Below are 11,892 nucleotides of genomic sequence, written 5' to 3' on the forward strand. Positions count from 1 at the left end.
AACTTTAACTTGCAGGTGCTTCAGAATCACCGGGAGGGACTGTTAAAACTCTCTTGCCAAGCATCATACTTGAGGCCTGTGACTTGGTAGGTCTGTGGTGGTGAAGCTCAAGAGTTTTCTTTCTAACAAGTCCCGGATGATGTTGATGCTGCTGATCTAGTCACCAGATTTGAGAACCGCTCTTCCCAGCATTATTTTAAGCATTTTCAAGATTGCGAAATACGTATAAAGTTTACCATTGTAACAATTTTCAACTGTAGTTTAGTGATATTGATTAGTCACATCCATCGCCACCCATCCATCTTCAGAACTTTCTCATCCAAGCAGAAACTCTGTACCCACGTATCAATAACTGTCCTCGCCACAGCCCCTGGCAATCGCTATTCTAGTTTGTCTCTATGAATCTGACTATTATAGATAGCTCATAAAGTAGAATAATATTTTACTTAGCATAATGTCCTTAAGGTTTATTCATGTTAGAGTATATGTCAGAATTTTCTTTCTCCTTAAGGCTGAATAATAACTCCATTGTTTGTACATACATTTCGTTTATTCATTGATTAACATGGGGTGGTCTCTGCATTTTGGCTATTGTGAATAATGCTGCTATGAACATGGGTATACAAATATCTGAGCCTTTAATTGTAATTCTTCAGGAATATACCTAGAAGTGAAATTGATGATTCTAAGCATTTTACACATAGGATTTTACTTCAGTTTTAGCAAAAGGTATGCTGTTATCCCCATTTTTGAAGTACGAGGAAACTGAGACATCCAGAATTCATCTAATTTTGCTGAGGTCACACAGCTGATAAACAGACCATGGATTCCAGTGGAGGCAGCCTGGCTCCAAGACTGACACCTGCTTCACTGCCTTCTATACCTGAAGAAAGCAATTCTTTTTTGTGGAAAATTCCCATAATTGATGCAGACATTAATTTTCTATGATAAGAGTGGAAGTAATTATCTCTTAAAGGGCTAGTATGGGATTAAATAAACATATGTAAGAAATTAGTTAAAAGATACTCTATCTAGTTTATGTACTCTTTAAATTTCTGAAACAATAGGCTAAACTGGTTCTAAAATCTGCCATTTAGAGGTCAAACCTATTTCCAGTTGCCCAAACAGTTCAAGTCTGAGCTGTAGAAATGACAGTCTCAGCGAAGTGTCCTTTGAATAATCAAAAGAGCAGAATTGGCCCTTTGCCATATACTCAATTCTCTGTGTAATTAAACCAAACCATCCATTGAGAAATTTCCACAGTGGCCTCTGCATGCAGTTCAGTTAAATTGTCATGTGGCATGGTTCGAAAGCCATGACTGGAATACTGTAGGAAAAAATCCAGCACAGTACATATGACACAGTATAACAATGTGGGTGAGAAAACCCACATGGGGCCCAGTTGAAGAGATTGGATTCTTTCCCTGGAATTCTCCTTTTGTCTTTGAACTGCCTCCTTGTATCTCTAAGATTCAGAGGTGCTTAGAGTATGACAGTGCATCTCAAGTATGAGAGAAATTGTGGTAAAACATACATAACAAAATTTAACCTTTTTAAAGTGTACAGTTTAGTGACATTGATTGTAGCCATGTGGTTGTGCAACAATCACCACTGTCCATCTTGAATTTTGTCATCCAACCTGAAACTCTGAACCCACGTATCAATAACTGTTGTCTCCTCTCCATAGCATTAAATGGTCAAAAGAGGTGAGAGTATCAACTATAGATATTTTACATATATTTCAAATGGGTACACTCATTCTGGAGTTATAATCAGGATGGGGTGTGGTTTATGGCTATTACATGAAGGCAAATAAGCATTTCCATTCTTCAAGCGTGACCTCAGATCACACATGCACATGCATTGCTTGCCAGCATCAATGATGGGAGAATTGTGGCAGATTGTTAGAGCATCGTTGTGTTGGCAATGAGAAGCCAACCTTTAGGTAAAAGACATGTAACCTGAAAATGTGTGAGAAATGCACGTTCTACTTTTTATCTAGTTTCTCGGTCATATATATATATATATATATAATGATTTCTAGAAATCTAGAGGAGGATTTGTCACACAGTTAAAATGTGAGCACTTCTTCCTGCATGTGGCAATCTCGTATGTATTTACAGACCCCACCCCGTTTGTTTGTTCCTCATCTCTAGTTTTCTACACTGCAACCTAAATGTTGCCAGCTCTTCCAGTTTCTTCCTGTATTTTATTATCACACTGCTGTAAGGAACTACCCGAGACTGAGTAATTTATGAAGAGGCTGAATTGATTCACAGTTCCACAGGATTAACAGGAAACATGACTGGGAGGGCTCAGGAAACTTAGAATCATGGCAGAAGCTGAAGGGGGAAGCAAAAGCAAAGGCCGCCTTCACATGGCAGTGGGGAGGTGCCACAGACGCTTAGACCATCAGATCTTGTGAGAACTCAATTTCATGAGAAAAGCAAGGGGGAAATTGGCCCTTATGATCCAGTCACCTCCTACCCAAGCTCCTTCTCCAACTTGATGTGAGATTTGGGTGGGGACAAAAATCCAAACCATATCGCTCCCTGAATTTTCTAACTTTCCATCTTATTTGTGGTCTCTGGGTGAACTGTCATTTTGGGAAACTCTGCCTAAACTTTGTTTCCTAAATTACCATAAACACAACTTTACTAGTTTTTTTTATCTATTTTTATGAATTTGGAAACTTATTATCGGGTACGTCTTATCACATCCTCCTATGCTTTGTTTCACTTAAATATTTCTATCTTTACATTTCAAAGGTTAGTGATAATTGATGCAAACGGGAAAAGCAAATTAAGCATATATAATTTCGTGTCTTTATTTTTAACATATTGCTTCCGCCCTGACTCAAGCATGTTTTTTTTCCTTATAAAAGTTTCATACAACATTTTTTCTTTAGATATAAGGTGTAATCCTAGATACATTCTAGTGGGAGCCTCTATATTTCTGTAGGATGAAGTATCTTTTATCAACACTTGACTGTATCTTGCTTTCCATATCTAGAACATGGTATCTTAATATCTGAGCTCAAACAGCTCTCTGTTCAGAAACATTGATTTCACTGGATGACTCTTACAGTTTTCAAAGTACTTAAAAATCTGCAACTCATTTAAAGGTAAGATCCAAGTATCACTTAGAGAGCTACATTCTGTAGCAATGTCTCTCTCCCAGGGAGTCTTACTTCTTGGAGATACACTTTCAAATATTTGGCTCTTTGAAGTCAAGACTATGCGTAAATATTCATGGCATTCTCTTTCCCATCAGTTGGATTATTAGTCACATACAAGAGATACACACTCGATCATTTAAGTAAAACAAGGCGTTACTGAAGAGAAATTTGAGGACCTCACAGGATCTCTGGGGTCTGAAGAGCGAATCTTGGTGGATATCCAGGAACAACATCAAATTTTTAAATGGAGCTTCTTGTATACTTGTTCAAAATGTGATTGGCCCCACTTCTTTCTCTAACCACTGCTTCCTGTGTCAGTTTCATGAAGACGTTGATAGCTTTCTGCAGGTGCTGTCAGGATGCCTTGTCTTGAACTTGCTCGCACAATCTACCATCTGAGAAGAAGCTTCCCTGAGACTGCAACTTTTGCGATACCTTCAAAAACCCAAGGGTAGAGGGAAGCTAATGCCCATGAGACCACCCTTGAGCAATAATTAGGATGAATCTGTCTTCCTCCCCTTCATTCCCTAGGTACACAGCTGTGACATTTATTTCACTAAAATTTTCAGACAGTCCTGGTAGGACATATCCTTGTAGCCCAAGTCAGTAGCGCATCCCTGTAGTAACTGCTTCCTGGCTTTGATTTCTGCCATATTGCCCTGCTCCCTGGGTAATGTCCCCACAAAAACTATCAGCTCACAAGTCTTTTTCTTCAGAGGCTTTCCTTTAGAGAAACTGACAATAACTATTATTTACCTCCTCTGTTTATAAGATAGTACATTATTTTCTTATTTTTTAGATGTTACTCTAGAGATTGCAGCATGGATTCTGGATTAAAAGTCTAATTTAAATTAGTACTTTTGCCCCATCTTAGTCAATGCCAGGGCCTTAAGGAACTTTTCTCCCTAACTCATGGACAGTTGGTGTTAAATATAATTTCTAAATTTCACAAGACATTGTCATGTCTATACAATCAGTAATCACTTGCTTTTACTCAGTTACCTGTTTAGTTGCACTTACTGCTCTTTTAGTATTTTCCTTCTGAGAGCACTTTCTGTTAATCCTTTTAGTGAAGGTCTGTGGTGACATACGCTTTCAAATTGTATTTCAAAATGTCTTGCTTCCATTTTCTGAAGAATCTTTTACCAGACATAGAATTCTATATTGACTGTTTATATTGACTTATTTTCTTCTAGTACTTTTGAGAAATGAGAAAAATTGTTTTGGCTTTCATTGCTTCATTTTGCAAATCCAGCCATTCTTGTTTCTGTTATGAAGTTAGTTAGCCAGAAAAAAAATGTATTAAAGATTTTTTAAGCAGTGTTAAGGGGCGTGTGTGTTTTTAGTAATTATCCTGTTTCATATTTATAGCCCTTAAGTTTGTGGTTTAGTGTATTTTATTAATTTTGGAAAATTATCTACTATTACATTTTCAAACATGACTTCTACCCCTTATCTTTGTCCTCTTGTCTGGGACTGCAGTTATATCAGAATTTTACCCATGTTCACTATCTTTTAAATTACTAGTAACATAACACATACTTTCTAAACTACTCTTTATTCATGGTATTTGATTCTCACCTACCCATCTAAAACTCTCAAACTATCTAAACTGCCATGATATGCATTCATTTGGCAGTTAGTTTCATTTTATATGGTTTTATTTCTAGAACTCCCATTTTACACTTTATTAAAGGTTCCAGTGTTTGCCAAAGTTTTTTGTTGTTGTTGTTTTTTGTTGTTTGGTTTTTTTTAGTCCCGCTTTGTCAACCAGGCTGGAGTGCAGTGGCTCGATCTTGGCTCACTGCAAGCTCTGCCATGTTAGGCAGAATGGTCTCAATCTCCTGACCTCATGATCCACCGCCTTGGCCTCCCAGAGTACTGGGATTACAGGTGTGAGCCACCGAGCCTGGCCTATCTTGTCTTTTTAATAGTATAAACATTTTAATTATCTTTTTTTTTTAAATGAAGTCTCACTCTGGCATCCAGGCTGGAGTACAGTGGTGCCATCTCGGCTCACTGCAGTCTCCGCCTCCCAGGTTCAAGCCGTTCTCCTGCCTCAGCCTTCTGAGTAGCTGGCACCACGGGTGCCTGCCACCATGCCTGGATAACTTCTGTATTTTTAGAAGAGTTTCACCACGTCGGCCAGGCTGGTCTCCAACTCCTGACCTCAAGTGATTCACCCCACCCTCGGCCTTCCAAAGTGTTGGGATTACAGGTGTCAGCTACCACGCCAGTCCTAATTATCACCTTTTTCGAGGTACGTGTCTGATACTTTCATTGCGTTTCTTTTGCACCTGTTTTTTTTTTTTTTTGTTTTTTTAGTCAAGTCGTCTTTCATGTCAAGTTGTATTGATTTCTGTATATTTACATTAAATATAAGACTTCAAGATTTATTTCTGCTTCAAGCAAATATCTAATTAGGAGTAGGTTGCCTTAATGTCTTTGAGAATTGAGTCTATTTTAAATGAGATGTTTCAACATGGTGAGCACTAGTTTCTGGTTCACTTATAACTTTAGGTGATGTCAGGAACCCAACGAAAAGCCTGGTTGGTTTCCCCAGTCCTTTCTTTGTGGGAGAATATAAACTCCATCTTTGCTTCCTCCTCCCAGTTGCATAGAACTGTAGCCGTTTCTACTCCTCTCAGTCCCTTAGCAACTGCTTTCAGAACTGGCATTGCCTTGAGTGGAGATGGAACGAAGTATATCAATCACATTCCTTGACTTTTCTTTTTCCAGATCTTGGCCCTGCAAATATGCATAGCCTTCTAAAGGTAGCTCTCTAATATCTTCAGACATTTTTGTTTCTTAGGACTTGGGGTCCAGTTTATTCCAGTACTACTGGAGACACAAACTAGTCTGCTGTCATTATAAAGTGAACTTCCCTTTTCTGATTTTAAAAACTAAAAGAGATTTGACAGCGTTTAGACTCACACTGCTTTTTGAAGGGAACTACTCACTGGCTGGTCTCACCTGTTTCCCTACATCTCACTCTTTTTCCCCAGGCAGAACACCAGACTGCAGAGTTCGTTTGATTTGAGCTACAATACCTCCTGGATATTGATTCACAGATAGACAAGGTGATAATAGCTTCTGTCTTGCAATATTGTTTGCTGACAATTAAGGCGCTATTTTTTTGACTGAAAACTTTTAGAGAAAGTACAGATAGTGAGGATAGTAATAATTTTCAATAAGAATCAATAAAGCTGCAAAGTAAAAGAACAGATAAAGCATGATGAGATTGTTGGAGGATTTTTTAAAAAAATAGTAACAGTAACATCTTTCTAGAGCATATTAACTTCTCTTTGGGGAGAAATAGTGTTATTGCATAGAACCAAGGGTATGTTAACCCTAATAAACACATTTTAAAAAGCAAGAACAAAACCACACTGGTAGAATACGAATGTTAACTTTTAGCTTAGGTTGACTCTGCTGATAATTAGCAAAATAAGCAACAGTTGAAATTTAGGAAAATCATTGTCCTTGTTAAAATTGTGGTGGGGAGAATATGGTATCTCTGTATTCATATCCTTCCCCACCTGGATATAACTCTTCCAGATTTTTGCAGACAGATTAATAATGAAATTGGCAAATGAAGGAAAGCCTGTGAGAAAGCTTCAGAGTAGAGTGGCATAATTCAGGCAATCGGAAGAACCAGTGTCGTAATCTAGCTCATATTACATCCAGCAGGCCAAGTAGTTCTTTTATATAACAATAAAAATTTATTCTAACATAAGAGATGGTGAAATTCCCAATGTTCTGTGTTGAGAAAGTTAAGATTATAAAGCAGGCTTCACTTAGTGGGAGCTAAGAAAGGGAGAAACCCTGGATAGAAAGAAAATGTTCATGTGCAAAGATAAGCTACAAAAACTGGTGATTTGGTTTGATGCGTTATAAATAACTGTAAATGGCAAGTTTGAGGGACTCTCAGGGACTCAGTTCTTTGTTAGACAAATAAATGCACATATCACAAGTGTACAAGCTGATGCATTTAAATAAGCCTACCCATGTGACTAACCATGACCACAGAAATCCTTCCTTGGCTCTTCCTGCTCAAAACTACAGCCAAAGCCATTATCTAGACTTCTAAACCAATTGACTATTTCTGTTTTTGAAATTTTTACAAACGTCATGACACAGCATACTTTGTGTCAAACTTCTGTTCATTAGATTTGAGATTATAGTTGTTCCTTGAAGCAGAAGCTAAATTAGTTTTGTATATTCCATTGCTTAAATACAATATAAATTATCTGTCCATTCTACAGGTGGTGGGTATCTGGGGCTTGGGCTATTACAAATAATGTTTCTGTGAATCTTATACATACTAAAAGATATATAATTATAACTGGATTATATACCTGGTGGTTGAATTGCTGGGTCATGAAATAAATATATATATATACACACACACATACACATACACACACACACACTAAATGTGAATACATATTCATATTTAGTATACATGGTCAAAGAAATGTCCAAAGTACCAGTAAGCATTTTCCCTTTCACCAGGAGAATACCAGTTACCTTCTCCCACATTCTCTCCAACATGTGGCCATCCTTTCAGTTGTATCCACTGTTGTCATCCACTGTTTCTTGGATGCTCTCATTTGGGAAGTGTGATTTGTTAAAAGTTGTTGATGTATTCTGGATATGAGTCCTGGTTACGTATTGCAAATAACTTCTTGCACTCTGCTTTGCCTCTCTAATCTCTTTGGTGTCTTTTCATAAACAAATGTTTTTAATGTTTTTGAAATGCCATCTATCAAACTTTGCCTGTAGGACTACTGCTTTTTGCATCTAGTTTCAGAAAATTTTGCTTACTCCAAAATCATGAAAAGTGTGTTTTGGATTCCGGTTCTCTGCAGAATTCCTCTCACTGATCCATATTTTCTTGATATAAATCGGTTTTAAACTTTCTCTGTGAACTACAAAATATGGTGATTGCAGACTGTTTACTATTGTTGCTATTGTTTTCTTGAAACGATTTCTTACTCTTCTAAATGTACATTTCGTATGAAAATAATTCCAGGTTCTAAATGATACCATATTCCTTCCTGGAAACTGGTAGGGTTTTTTTGTGTGTGTAAATTTAAAGTACAAGTGCAATTTGTTACATGCATATTGCCTAGCAGTAAAGTCTTGGCTCTTAGTGTATCCATCATGTGAATAATGTACGTTGTACCCATTAAGTAACTTAACTTCCCCACTTCTGCCAGCCCTGCCTGGTCACCAATGTCTGTTATTCCCAATTCTATGTCCACATCTACACATTATTTAGCTCCCACTTATAAGTGAGGTATATGACTTTTGTTCCTGAGTTGTTTCACTTAAGATAATGGCTGGCACAGTGGCTTATGCCTGTGATTCTAGCACTTAGGCCAAAGCAAGGATTGCTTGAGCTCATGAGTTTAAGAACAGTGTACGTAACATGGCAAAAACCCATCTCTACAGAAAGAAAAAGGAGACATGGTGCTGCCCGCCTATAGTCCCAGCTACTCGGGAGTCTGAGAAAGGGGATGGTTTCAGCCCAGGACATGAAGATAGTGAGAGTGACACCCAGTCTAAAAAAAAACATACGTATATGTGTGTGTGTGTATATATATATATATATATATATATATGTGTGTATATATGTATATATAAAAGTATATATAATTATATACATATGTATTTATATATATGGTTGCATGTAGTTAATTTACAACATCATGTATGCGAGCCGAGATTGCGCAGAGTTGAGAGTGGGTTTCGATTTTTTATAAAACCTGGCCTGTTTTCTGCTTACTGTACTTACAAGTTGTTTAACAGGATGCCTTACTACTTAGGGAACCTAAATTCTAGTTTTGTACTTTACTAAACTGTGAAACTGCAAAGTTCTGATTTTTCTTCTTAGAAATCGAGACCAATCTTCACTTAGTGTCTCACCCTGTGGCCCTTTTCCATTGACAAACAGCTTTAGAGATGAAAATTGGAGCAGCTAGGTTCACTTTTCACCTCTTCCCGTCCCTGCTGGGTTTGCCTCCTCAAGTCCTGGCTACTTTAAGAAATCTGAGCCCTGATGTTCGAATCCACCTCCTGTAAGACGGTCGAACACTGCTTAGCGGCTACTTTCTACTCAGTTTTTCTACATCCTACCCTTATGCTGTTTAACAATCTGCAAATGTCTTGACTAAAAATACGGAATGTTGGGCTCATCTCCAATGTGCTTTCCTTCTCTCCAGGTTCTTGGCTTCAGAAGTTCTAACTGCCTTGACAGCTCTGATACCTTCACAAATGTGTTTTTTATTATATTTCCTTTTCTAGTGTTCTTGGCATACATTTTGGTCAGCTGCAAACTATTCCATCACCAGAAGCATAAATCTTCAATTACTACTCTCTTGAGTCCAAAAATAAGCCATAAAAATGAAAGAACATGATTGATAGGACAAAATTACCATCAATCTAAAATATTTAAGTAAATGTATGACCACATTTCAAACGAGATTTGCTGATTTGATAATTGAAATGACTCATGGAGCTACATTAATTTGGCCCCTCAAGATCCCAAAATGAAAGATATAATTTAGAAAGTATTAGTATATATTTAATGCATTTGAATGCATAATATATGTATTTCACTTGAAATCCAAGAAACAGCATATTCTTGCCACAGAAAGCACTTTCCTAATTAGCTCTAGTGGTAGCTGTTATTTATTGTTCACAAGCAGTTTAATCTGCATTCTCATTAAATACAACTCATGAAATACACAAAAGGATTACTGCTTATTTATATTTGAGATGAGAAAATAAGCAAAGAGTGAAAAGAAACTTGTTTAAAGGCACGCTAGTAACTAGAGCAGCCAAAATTCAACTCAAGTGTATTTGATTCCAAAGCCCAAAGGCACATCTATTGTATATACTATTCAATAAATTTACCCTGAGTTAGCTTGGGAGGGAAACTACTGAGTATGTACATAAATATAAATGTAAATGGAATGTTTTCATCTTCTCGAGGAAATTTCAGCGTTCCTCATCCCGTGTGTACCAGCAGAAAGGACAATTGAAGCAAACACTTTAACCTCTACTCATCAGAATCACCTAATTTGTTACAATTTTTTAATAGTTTGAGGTGCCCACTGGGAAACTCGGCACTGATTGCATAAGCGTCACCAGGAGCTGCAGCTGTTCCCGCATCCCCGCTTGTTAGTGCAGTAACGCGGAAGTGAATATGAAGGCTATGGGGGCCCCTGTGATATTATTGGACTTTAGGATGTTATTAACAATTTTCAATACAAATGAGTAGTCTGCAGGAGGGGAATCATACTGTGATTCTACCTAATCAACATAAGAATTAAAAACAAGCTAACCGGGGAGGCACAGATGCAGATATTAGGTACTAAGCGTTTAGCCTGCCATTAGACTGGCAGTCATTGGATTCAAGGTCAGAACATATGTGCTCAGATTTATTATATTCTTTCCTACCATTTTCATTGAACCAGGAGCAAAACTAGAAAACCTCCTCACATAAATGTACAGAAAGAGTCTCTTTTGCTTCCATACTAAATAGAGACTCCTGGGACCACTCACTGGAGATCATATAGACTAAACTGAGATGTAAATCAAAATCAATTCTCACAGTGCGTTAATGATGAGAAAACGTTTTAGATGTGCCTTCATAATGCATTGTAATTTATTTAATCTCCCCTCTTTAGCTCTCTTAATATGTTAACTCTCAAAATATTTAATGCGCCCCCATCCCCAGTGTGTGGTGGCTAATAGAAATCCAGCCTAAAAGAGGAGTTTAGCATTTTTTGAACAGATAGGAAGTCTGGGGGGGGGGGTATATAAGGGCTTAAAATGTACATAAAATCCCATCTCTAGAAAAGTCTTCAGTGTAAAAGGAATGCTGCATTTAGTTGAATTTGTCTCTTGTCCCAGGTAAAGTGATGATTTCTTGGTTTCTTGTTTCAGTGGAGCACTTTCAAGGGCTCTTAAAATTATATTTTTATTTCATACACATATTAAGTGTCAGTTTATTTTGGCAACAACTTTAAAGGCTATTGAAAAATGATTCACCAAAAGCAATTAAAAATTAATCTTTAAAAGTAACCAGGCGCCAGGCGTAGTGGCTCACGCCTGTAATCCCAGCACTTTGGGAGGCCGAGGCAGGCAGATCATCTGAGGTCAGGAATTCAAAACCAGCCTGACCAACATGGTGAAACCCTGTCTCCACTAAAAATAAAAAATTAGCCGGGCATGGTGGCACATGCCTGTAATCCCATCTAGTCGGGAGGCTGAGGCAGGAGATTCACTTGAACCTGGGAAGCAGAGGTTGCCGTGAGCTGAGATCGTGCCATTGCCCTCCAGCCTGGGCAACAGAGCAAAACTCCATCTAAACAAACGCAAAACCCCAACAGTCCCACTTTCAAATCATTAGTCTTGGAAAATTTTTAGTTTCTAAAATTGAGCATCAAATGAGAATAGCCAGATCTTTTACCACTATATTGATAATCTATATGAACAGTAGATCCTTCTTATGAATATGAAGTAATGACAAAAATACCCAGTTATTTACAGATAAGGGTAGTTGATTACTTTCCAATTTTCTAATACTAGTTTTCTTGAGACAGGGTCTCTTTCGCCCAGGCCAAAGGGCAGTGATGTAATCACAGCTCACTGCAGCCTCCACCTTCACCATGCCCAGCTAATTAAAAAAAATTTTTTTCAGA

The 11,892-nt window shown here is 37.7% G+C and overlaps 1 long non-coding RNA gene across 1 annotated transcript in view; it reads left to right on the forward strand.

Moving 5' to 3' along the window:
- Nucleotides 1-11,892, forward strand: part of LOC126943795 (uncharacterized) — a 187,224-nt gene that overhangs the window by 163,202 nt on the left and 12,130 nt on the right. The window contains exons 3-5 of the long non-coding RNA XR_007721860.1: nucleotides 16-86; nucleotides 5,218-5,438; nucleotides 6,184-6,258. This is a non-coding gene — a long non-coding RNA (uncharacterized LOC126943795). The remainder of the gene's footprint in view (nucleotides 1-15; nucleotides 87-5,217; nucleotides 5,439-6,183; nucleotides 6,259-11,892) is intronic.

The sequence above is a fragment of the Macaca thibetana genome, chromosome 20 (genome assembly GCF_024542745.1).
Source record: "Macaca thibetana thibetana isolate TM-01 chromosome 20, ASM2454274v1, whole genome shotgun sequence".
Classification (NCBI taxonomy): domain Eukaryota; kingdom Metazoa; phylum Chordata; class Mammalia; order Primates; family Cercopithecidae; genus Macaca; species Macaca thibetana.